General features: G+C 40.0%; 1 non-coding gene across 1 annotated transcript; it reads left to right on the forward strand.

The window, feature by feature from the left end:
- Positions 1–9,811: 9,811 nt before the first annotated feature.
- TRNAI-UAU (transfer RNA isoleucine (anticodon UAU)) lies at positions 9,812–9,905 on the forward strand. The gene is made up of 2 exons: positions 9,812–9,849; positions 9,870–9,905. It is a non-coding gene; the product is annotated as a tRNA-Ile (tRNA).
- Positions 9,906–10,409: the final 504 nt, after the last annotated feature.

Here is a 10,409-nt window from a genome sequence, read left to right on the forward strand (position 1 = left end):
ACAATTGCGCGGTCATGCAACACTGTACCCATATGGATTTTTTAGCATTTTTTTGAGACAGATAAAGCTTTATTTTGGTGGTATTTATTCACCACTGGGATTTTTTTTTTTTTTTTGCTATATAAATGAAAAAGTCCAAAAATTTTGAAAAAAAAGTGTTTTTCTTATACAATTTTGCAAATAAATAATCTTTCTTCATAAATCTTGGTCAAAATGTATTCAGTTATCTTTTTAGTAAAAAAAAAAAAATAACCCAAATTAGTTTATAATTTTTTAAATTTTTTTTTTTTTTTTACATACTGTCACCCTAGCAGTACAGTGTCACCATGGTGACACTGTACTACTTGTGGGGGATTATGAAGATTTAATTTTTTTTTACACTGATTGCTTTTACACCCATAAAGGTTGTAAAAGTAATAATTTCTCCTTCTCACTGGCTGCATTCTTGCAGCCATTGAGAAATACTGTGTGAGCCGTGATTGGTCACAGCTTGTCACATGGTACAAGGCTGTTGTGAATAGCCTTGTACCATGTGACCTCTGTGACCATTCACAGATTTCACACGTAGTAAGCAACGATGTCAGAAGTGACATCTTGCTTGCTACTCTTCATGTGATCACTGATTGGCCAATCAGTGATCACATGATCGGGACCTCACACAGAGGTCCCGTACAACGATCGGTGTTCCACTGTGTCAGGAGGACACAGCGGGCACCGGATCGCGGTACTGTGCTCTCCCAGGGAGTGCGCACAAGCAGGGGGGCGGGGAGGCCGTTTATAAATGCACTGCCACCGTCCAGCCGTTTATATACAACGGCCGGACGGGAAGTGATTAAAAGTGATAAGAAAAAAAATGAAAGGGACAGTGTAAAAATAATTGTAAAATATCAAAATAACTTTAAAAAAAAAATTCCCACCCTCACCCACCACATTCACCTGTGTGCTCGAGCGTTGACCCTGTGCTGTTATGTAAACAGCGGATGCTGCATGCATTGCTCATCCAGGGATCGCAGGATTTCCACTCCACCTCCACTCAATAGTTATATAAGACGCAAAAAAGAACCTCCCATAGTGCAATATTGTTTAATGAAAAGAGTTTAAAATATAATGGTTACACTCACATTTTTCTCCTTGTCAAAAACAGCATTTCACCTCATCCCATAGGGATCCCTGGATGAGCAATCTGCAATAAGGATCAGTCATAGAGGAGATTAATAGCCCTTTGGCCCTGTGTGGGTCAGTGTGGGGAGGTGAGCAGGCATTGCTGCCATTGGAGGATTTTGTGCACTAGAAGTGAAGATCACCCTCTTTTTTTTACAAGTTACTCCTGCATGGACTTGTTTTTTTTATATATACAAGGATGATTTATTTGTGTGATTCACAGCTATCAGTTTAATAACTGGATGTATGAATTATTTTGGATACACAAGATATATCTATCACTATCTATTTTGTTTGTCACCAATTATGTTTATTATTTTTTTGTTATATATTTTTTTTTGGAATTTATCAGCTTGTTTTCACAGAGCACTATGAGTTATTAATGGCACTATGGTATATATATAATTTATAGCGCTTCACTAATTTATAGATATATAATTCTAACACTAGACCTCCTCTGTGAAATCTAAACAAGTAGCTTGTAAAGGCTTTTAAAGTGTTGCCTATGGATATTAAAAATGTATGCAGTTTGTCACCATTGCACGGGGCATGTGCATGTTTGGTATCTATTTATTCGGCATACCATCATCTTTTATATTTTACCAAATAATTGGCCAATATATTGTGTTTGTGTACAATTTTTTTTTTTAAATGCGTGCTTGAAAAATTGCTGTGTGAGTACTATGTGACAGAAAATTGCAGCACCCACCATTTTATTCATTAGGGTGTCTGCTTTAAAAAAATATAATGTTTGGGGGTTCAAAATAATTTCCTAGCAAAAAATACAGATTTTTTTCATGTGATCAAAATGTGTCAGAAAAGGCTTGATCTTCAGGTGGTTAGAAGAGTGAGTGATACGTGGCATAAACTTCTAATGCTGGGCATAGAATGCCCCCACCCATCAAAATGACCCCTTTTTGGAAAGTAATAATTGGTTTAATGTTGGGTGAAAAGTAGGTGAATGATTGTGTGAATGTTGGGTGAAAAGTGGGTGAATGTTGTATGAAAAACAGGTAAATGGGTGAAAAGTGGTTAAATGTTGGGTGAAATTCGGGTGAATGCTTGAGTCAAAAGTGGTGAATGTGTGAATGTTTGGGGAAAGTGGGTGAATGTTGGGTGAAAAGCAGGTGAATAAATGAAAAGTGGGTGAATGGTTGAATGTTGGGTAAAAAGTTGGTGAATGTTTGGTTTAATGTTCGGTTAAAAGTGGGTGAATGTTGGGTGAAAATCAATGAATGTTGGGAGAATGGGTGAAAAGTCAGTGAATGGTTTAGTGACAAGTAAATGTTTGGGTGAATGGGTGAAAAGTGGGCGAATGTTTGGTTTAATGTTGAGTGAAAAAGTGGGTGAATGTTGGGTGAAAAGTGGATGAATGGTTTCATGTTGGGTAAAAAGTGGGTGACTGTTGGGTGATAAAATCGGTGAGTGTTGGGTGAACAGTGGGAGAATGTTTGGGTGAAAAGTGGGTAAATGGTTTAGTGACAAGTGGGTGAATGTTTGGTTTAATATTTGGTGAATGTTGGATAAAAAGTGGGTGAATAAAGGCAACAGTGGGTGAATGTTTGGGTAAATGTTTATGGGTGAATAGTTGGGTGAATATTTGGTTTGCGAATGGTTAAATGTTGGTTTAAAAGTGGGTGAATGTTGAGTGAAAAGTGGGTGAATGTTGGATGAAAAGTGGGTGAATGTGTGAACGTTGGGTGAAAAAAAAATAGGTAAATGGGTGAACAGTGGTTGAATGTTGGGTGAAATTCGGGTAAATAGTGGGTGAATGTTTGTGTGATGGCTTGGGTGAAAAGTGGGTGAATGTTGGGTGAAAAGCATGTGAATAAGTGAAAAGTGGGTGAATGGTTGAATGTTGGGTGAAAAGGTGGGTGAATGTTAGGTAAAAAGTTGGTGAATGTTTGGTTGAATGTTGGGTAAAACGTTGGTGAATGTTTGGTTTAATGTTGGGTAAAAAGTGGGTGAATGTTGGGTGAAAAAGTCAGTGAATGTTGGGTGAAAAGTAGGAGAATATTTAAGTGAGTGAATGGTTTAGTGACAAGTTGGTGAATGGGTGAATGAGTGAAAAGTGGGTGAATGGTTTAATGTTAAGTGAAAAAGTGGGTGAATGTTGGGTGAAAAGTAGTTAAATGGTTTAATGTTGTTTAAAAAGTGGGTGAATGTTGAGTGAAAAAGTCAGTGAATGTTGGGTGAAAAGTGGGAGAATGTTTGGGTGAATTTTGGGTGAAAAGTGGAGGAATGGTTTAGTGATAAGTAGGTGAATGTTTGGTTTAATATTGGGTGAATCTTGGATAAAAAGTGGGTGAATAAAGGCAAAAGTGGGTGAATGTTTGGGTTAAATGTTTATGGGTGAATAGCTGAGTGAATGTTTGGGTGAAAAGTGGGTGAATGGGTGAAATGTAGTTGAATGCTGGGTCAATGTTGAGTGAAAATTGGTTGAATGTTGGGTTACAAGTGAGTGACTGGGTGAATGTTGGGTGAAAAGTAGATGCATGTTTGGGTGAAAAGTGTTTTTTGATGTTTTGCAGCCCGAAATGAAGACAGACACAGTTTTTGTTTTATCCAAATTTATTCACTGTACTAGTACAACATCCAAGTAAAAGACATAACACCAACATGCCAGGAAAACAAAATCAAAAACAGAATGACTGAGGGTCCCCCCTCCAAAAATTGGCTCAGTTGGGTGCAGCTAATCACATTCTCAGTGGCTGACAAAGCCATTTAACTTTCAACTGTAAGCAGCTGTGGTCAATGTGATCAGCTCAGCAAGAGCTTTCCTGGTGCATTTCAGTCAAAAACATAAAAACAAATAAATAAACGATATATATATGATACAAGACATGTAATGTGGAGAATGTGTGAATGTGGACTTTATGGGCACATACACCTCACAACTGAACATTTGTTACATTGTTACCTTCTTTATTACCATCCTAATGATTACAAAGAAGGAAGACGTGTACAATGACACAAACCCGCTTGTAGCTGAATGTGTACAGTGTGAACAGACATGACTACATCTACAAGACATTGGAATAGGTTGCCCCCCTCCGGTAATTAGGGGTGTCAGTCCGGTGCCATGTAGGATACCAGTTTGTGATGATTCATTCATCCAGCCGGGGAACTCCAATTCCAGTTCATTTTTGCTCCACGTTTCATGACAACGAGTCTCTTCCTCAGGAGATAGTTGGTGCATCTAGTGGGAAAACAGACATTCATATGTAATATTAAGATACAGAAACAGTAACCAATCATACCAAGACATTAGAGCATGGAACTATTATTTACAAATGTAAGAAAACATCAGAACACCTAATGAGAGGAGAGGAGAGGAGAAGAGAAGAGAAGAGAAGAGAAGAGGAAGGGGAAGGGGAAGGGGAAGGGAAGAGAAGGGGAAGGGGAAGGGGAAGGGGAAGGAAGAGAAGAGAGAAGAGAAGGGGAAGAGGAGGGGAAGGGAAGGGAAGAGAAGAGAGGACATTGGGACCGCCAGGTCTATATGACTGGACATGGAGGCACATCGGGAAGCTGAATAAGGGCACCATAGGGACAAGGTAAGTATATAGTTGAATGAAGAATAACTGTGTAGTATATATATATATACAGTATATAAAGGCATCCATCTGCATGAATATACAACTCACTGACAAGCTATAGGCAATAAGACTCTCACTAAGTTGAACTTCGTTCCCAACGTTCTAGAAGCCACAAGTACCATAGGCCACACGTGCAGCAAATGGGTGGAAGGAAAAGATCACAGCTGGAGATGATATTCTATGGAAAAAGGCCATTAGTAATCTACAAAAGTAGAAAGATATTGCATGAAATACTCACTTATGCATGAAATCAGAAGAGTAAGGGCCAAGGGCCGATAGAGGTATGAGAATAGTCACCTGACGGGGAATATGCCATTGGTAAAGACCAATACACTACTGACGGGGAACTTAGAAGCTGGATACGAGAGAGAGAGACAATCCCCCATCCGGTGTAATCACTCAGAATCCGACAAAGGTAACCCCTGATGGCTGCCAAATAGTGGCTGACATATGGTATATATACACTAGTATTGGTCGGCCTGCCTTTACACACACAGGAACTTTAATGGCCTCCCAGTCTTAGTCTGTAGGGTTCAATATTGAGTTGGCCCCGCCCTTTGCAGCTATAACAGCTTCAACTCTTCTGGGAAGGCTGTCCACAAGGTTTAGGAGTGTCTATGGGAATGTTTGACCATTCTTCCAGAAGCACATTTGTGATTTCAGGTACTGATGTCCGAAGAGAAGGCCTTCTCACAGTCTCCACTCTAATTCATCCCAAAGGTGTTCTATGGGGTTGAGGTCAGGACTCTGTACAGGCCAGTCAAGTTCCTCCACCCCAAACTGGCTCATCCATGTCTTTATGGACCTTGCTTTGTGCACTGGTGCGCAGTCATGTTGGAACAGGAAGGGGCCATCCCCAAACTCTTCCCACAAAGTTGGGAGCATGAAATTGTCCAAAATGTCTTGGTATGCTGATGCCTTAAGAGTTCCCTTCACTGGAACTAGGGGGCCAAGCCCAACCCCTGAAAAACAACCCCACACCATAATCCCCCCTCCACCAAACTTTACACTTGGCACAATGCAGTCAGGCAAGTACCGTTCTCCTGGCAACTGCCAAACCCAGACACGTCCATCAGATTGCCAGAGAAACATGATTTATCACTCCAGAGAACACGTCTCCACTGCCCTAGAGTCCAGTGGAGGCGTGCTTTACACCACTGCATCTGACGCTTTGCATTGCACTTGGTGATGTAAGGCTTGGATGCAGCTGCTCGGCCATGGAAACCCATTCCATGAAGGTCACTACGAATTGTTGTTGTGCTAATGTGAAGGCCACATGAAGTTTGGAGGTCTTTAGCTATTGACTCTGCAGACAGTAGGTGGCTTCTGCGCACTTCAGCATGCGCTGACCCCGCTCTGTCATGTTACGTGGCCTACCACTTGGTGGCTGAGTTGCTGTTGTTCCCAGTTGCTTCCACTTTGTTATAATACCTCTAACAGTTGACCGTGGAATATTTAGTAGCAAGGAAATGTCACGGATGGACTTATTGCACAGGTGGCGACCTATCACGGGACCACGCTTGGAGTCACTGAGCTCCTGAGAGCGACCCATTCTTTCACAAATATTTGTAGAAGCAGTCTGCATGCCTAGGTGATGATTTTATACACCTGTGGCACTGGAGGTGATTGGAACACCTGAATCCAGTGATTTGGAGGGCTGGTCCAATACTTTTGGCAATATAGTGTATATATATATATATTTTTTTTTTTTTTACTGAAATGCTCCAGGAAAGCTCTTTTCATGTTGAGCTAATCAGAATGACTGTAGCTGATCACAGCTGGAAGTCACATGGCTTTGTCAGCCATTGAAACTGTAATTAGCTGCACCAGATTGAGTTTACAAGTCAAGAGGGGAATCCTTTTTCCAACTCATTGATTCTGTTTTTGAGTTTTTTCATTTTAATTTTTTTTTTCTGACATGTTGGTGTTATATCTTTCATTTGGATGTTATACATACAACTGGATAAAACAAAAACAGTGTCTGTCTTCATTTCAGGCTGCAAAGCAACAAAATTTGATTATTTTTAACGTGGGGGGGGGATTCTTTCCTACACCCATTGTATGTCATGTGTATATTTTGGCCCTAATTACACGCTAGGCATGTATTCTTAATGCAGAACAGCCCCTTCTGTTGCTCCCAGCCTCCTATGTATCTCCACATTTTTGTTTGGCTGCAGAGTTCCTATTAGAGGGTGGCTCCATTCATCCTCCATGGTCCCGCTGTTTGTAGGAATGTCGCCCCCCCTCTCTTGCCCACTGCCGTCATGGACTATGTACTATGGGATTTGTAGTCTGCATAGAGCATTGCACATGATTGCACCTTACATGCACGGCTCATTCCACACAAACAGAAATGAGGGGGGAAATGGAGAGGACCGGGAGCTCATGGAGGCAAAACAAACAGTAAGCAACAATTTCCTGGCGCATGAACGCTCTCACATATCCTCAGCTTGCCCAGTAGTGTCCTCTTACCCACAATTCCTCAGTCATTTACAGTCCAACAAAGGTGCTAAAACTGCATGGTGCAAAATCAGGTGCAGCTGTGCATAGAAACCAATCAGCTTCCAGTTTTATTGTCCGAGGGTAAGGGGCGGTCCACACTATAGAAATGCAGTGTAGATGCGCTCCGGATGCGTTTTTGCATGTGCATTTTTTATGCGTTTTGACATGTTCTGGTGTTTTTTTATGCATTCCAGTTAATTTTTCCTCTCTTTTTCTTTAATGTAAATAGGGACACGTGCGTTCCGGGGCGTTTTTGATGTGTTTTATTGAGTTCCAGTGCAGTTCTGTGCAGAAACAATGCGGCTCGTTCTACTTTTCTGCAACCGGAACGCATTGGAACTGCCAGCACTGATGTGAACTATGACATTGACAACCATATCACCTTTCTGTGTGTTTTGGGTGCAGAAATAAAAGCAACTGAAATGCATTGGTTCATCCGTGACTGAAACGCATAAACACTGGGTGAATGATGGGTGAAAATAAGGTGAATGTTAAGTAAAAATAGGGTGAACGATGAATGAAGATAGGTGAATAATGTGTGAATGTTGTGTGAAAACGGTAAATGTGTGAAAAATGACTGGTGGGTGAAAATTAGGAAACTGTTGGGTGAAAATCAGGTGAATGATGGTTGATTAATGTGGGTGAAAATAGGGTGAATGTTGGGTGAAAAAGGGTGAATGATAGACATAAATGAGCAAATAATGTGTAAATGTTGGGTGAAAATTGGGCAAATAATGTGTGGAATGTGGGTGATGGATGAAAATCGGGTAAATGTTAGGTGAAAACAGGGTGAATAATGATTGATTATTAGGTGAGTAATGTGTGAAAATTGGGTGAACGTAGGCTGAATGTTGGGTGAAAATAGGATAATTGGTGGATGAAAAATTGGTGAATTATGTGTGAATTTTGGTGAAAATACAGTGAATAATGGGCGGAAATTGGGAGATGGCTGAAAATCAGGTAAATGTTGGATGAAAAGATGAATGATGGTTGAATAATATGTGAAAATTGAGTGAATGCTGGGTGAATTATGGATGAAAAGTGGGTGAATAATGTGCAAATGCTGGGTGAAAATAGGGTGAATGATGGATGAAAAATGAGCAACTAATGTTTAACGTTGGGTGAATAATGTGTGAAAATGGGCAAATAATGTGTGAAAATTGGCAGATGGGTGAAAATCAGGTAACTGTTAAGTGAACATAAGGTGAATGATGGTTGAATAATGTTTGATAATTGAGTGAATGATGGGTGAAAATAGGGTGAATGTTTGGTGAAAAAGGGTGAATGATGGACATAAATGGGCAAATAATGTGTGAATGTTGGGTGAAATTTGGGCAAATAATGTGTGGAATGTGGGTGATGGATGAAAATCAGGTAAATGTTAGGTGAAAACAGGGTGAATGATGATTGATTATTAAGTGAATAATGTGTGAAAATTGGGTGAAAGTAGGCTGAATGTTGGGTGAAAATGAGATGAATGGTGGATGAAAAATCAGTGAATAATGTGTGAATTGTGGTGAAAATACAGTGAATAATGGGTGGAAATTGGGAGATGGGTGAAAATCAGGTAAATGTTGGATGAAAAGATGAATGCTGGTTGAATAATATGTAAAAATTGAGTGAATGCTGGGTGAATTATGGATGAAAAGGGGGTGAATAATGTACAAATGCTGGGTGAAAATAGGGGGAATGATGGATGAAAAATGAGCAACTAATGTTTAATGTTGGGTAAATAATGTGTGAAAATTGGGAGATGGGTGAAAATCAGGTAAATGCTAAGTGAAAATAAGGTGAATGATGGTTGAGTAATGTTTGATGATTGAGTGAATGCAGGGTTAAAATAGGGTGAATGATGGATGAAAAATGGGCGAATAATGTGTGAGTGATGGGTGAAAATAAGGTAAATGTTAGGTGAAAGTAGGGTGAATGATAGTTAATTATTGGGTAAATAATGTTTGAAAATTGGGTAGATGATGGGAGAAAATGGGATGAATGTTGGGTGAATTAAAATGGCTGAATGTGTGAATGTTTGGTAAAAATAAGGTAAATTAGTGAAAATTGGGCAAATAATGTGTGAAAAGTTGGTGATTGGTTAAAATTAGGTAAATGTGTGGTGAAAATAGGGTGAATGCTGCCTGAATAGGGCGAATTTGTGAAATTGGGTGAATGAAAACACACTTGACCAATGGTTATAGGATGCAGCTATCCAATCTACTCTTCTACAGTCAGATTGTGGAAATGCAGTAATACAGATTTGCCGCTAGAGGCCAGCATCGCACTGATTAGAACACAGCTATACACGACCATTGGGGCAGAGCGATGCTTCGCGCGGAGTGATCCCCGTGCTGTCTCCGCACCTCAATGCCGGGACACTCGGAGCTCTGCTACACGTTATCCCGGTTATTTTTCTTGTCGGAGAAACAGAGAACATCCGCTGCTCGCGTCTACACCTTCCCTCCTTCCTGGAAACTACAAAGGGGCGGGGATTGGTGACGTGTCAGGTCCGCCCTATGGCAAGTCTGGTAAAGCGTTCTGGGAGAGACTATGTCAGAGCTCCAGTGGCGCAATCGGTTAGCGCGCGGTACTTATACAGCAGTACAATGCAGAGCAATGCCGAGGTTGTGAGTTCGAGCCTCACCTGGAGCACAAGTTTTTCCTGCATAGAATCACTTTTAATGTTTCCTATTGTCCTGGAAGCATTGTATCTGTGATTCATTGTATACATGATTCTGTGCTTCACTGATGACAAGATAAAACACACGTCTCAGGACACAACACACTATGGATTTTTGTTTCAGTATTATGATTATGATAAAAATAATAAAATATTAGTTCAACAAAAATATTTGTGTTTTTATATTTCTTCTGAAGTGCATGCTATATTTTTTATTTATTATCATCCTTATTATTATTATTGTTATTATTACTACTAATAATATTGCAACTAAAATATATTCACGTTTAATTTTCTTTTGAAATGCTTGCATTTATTATTATTATTATTATTATTATTACTAATAACACTGCAAATAAAATATATTCATTTTTAATTTTCTTCTAAAATGCCTGCATTTTCTGTTAGGTGCCTTTCAAATTGGGCTGACCCATCATCAGATCCGCCTGCTCAGTGGGGGATCCCTCTGAGCAGGC

The sequence above is a fragment of the Staurois parvus genome, unplaced genomic scaffold, assembly GCF_062004578.1.
Source record: "Staurois parvus isolate SC_StPar_1 unplaced genomic scaffold, SC_StPar_1.0 ptg000192l, whole genome shotgun sequence".
Lineage (NCBI taxonomy): Eukaryota > Metazoa > Chordata > Amphibia > Anura > Ranidae > Staurois > Staurois parvus.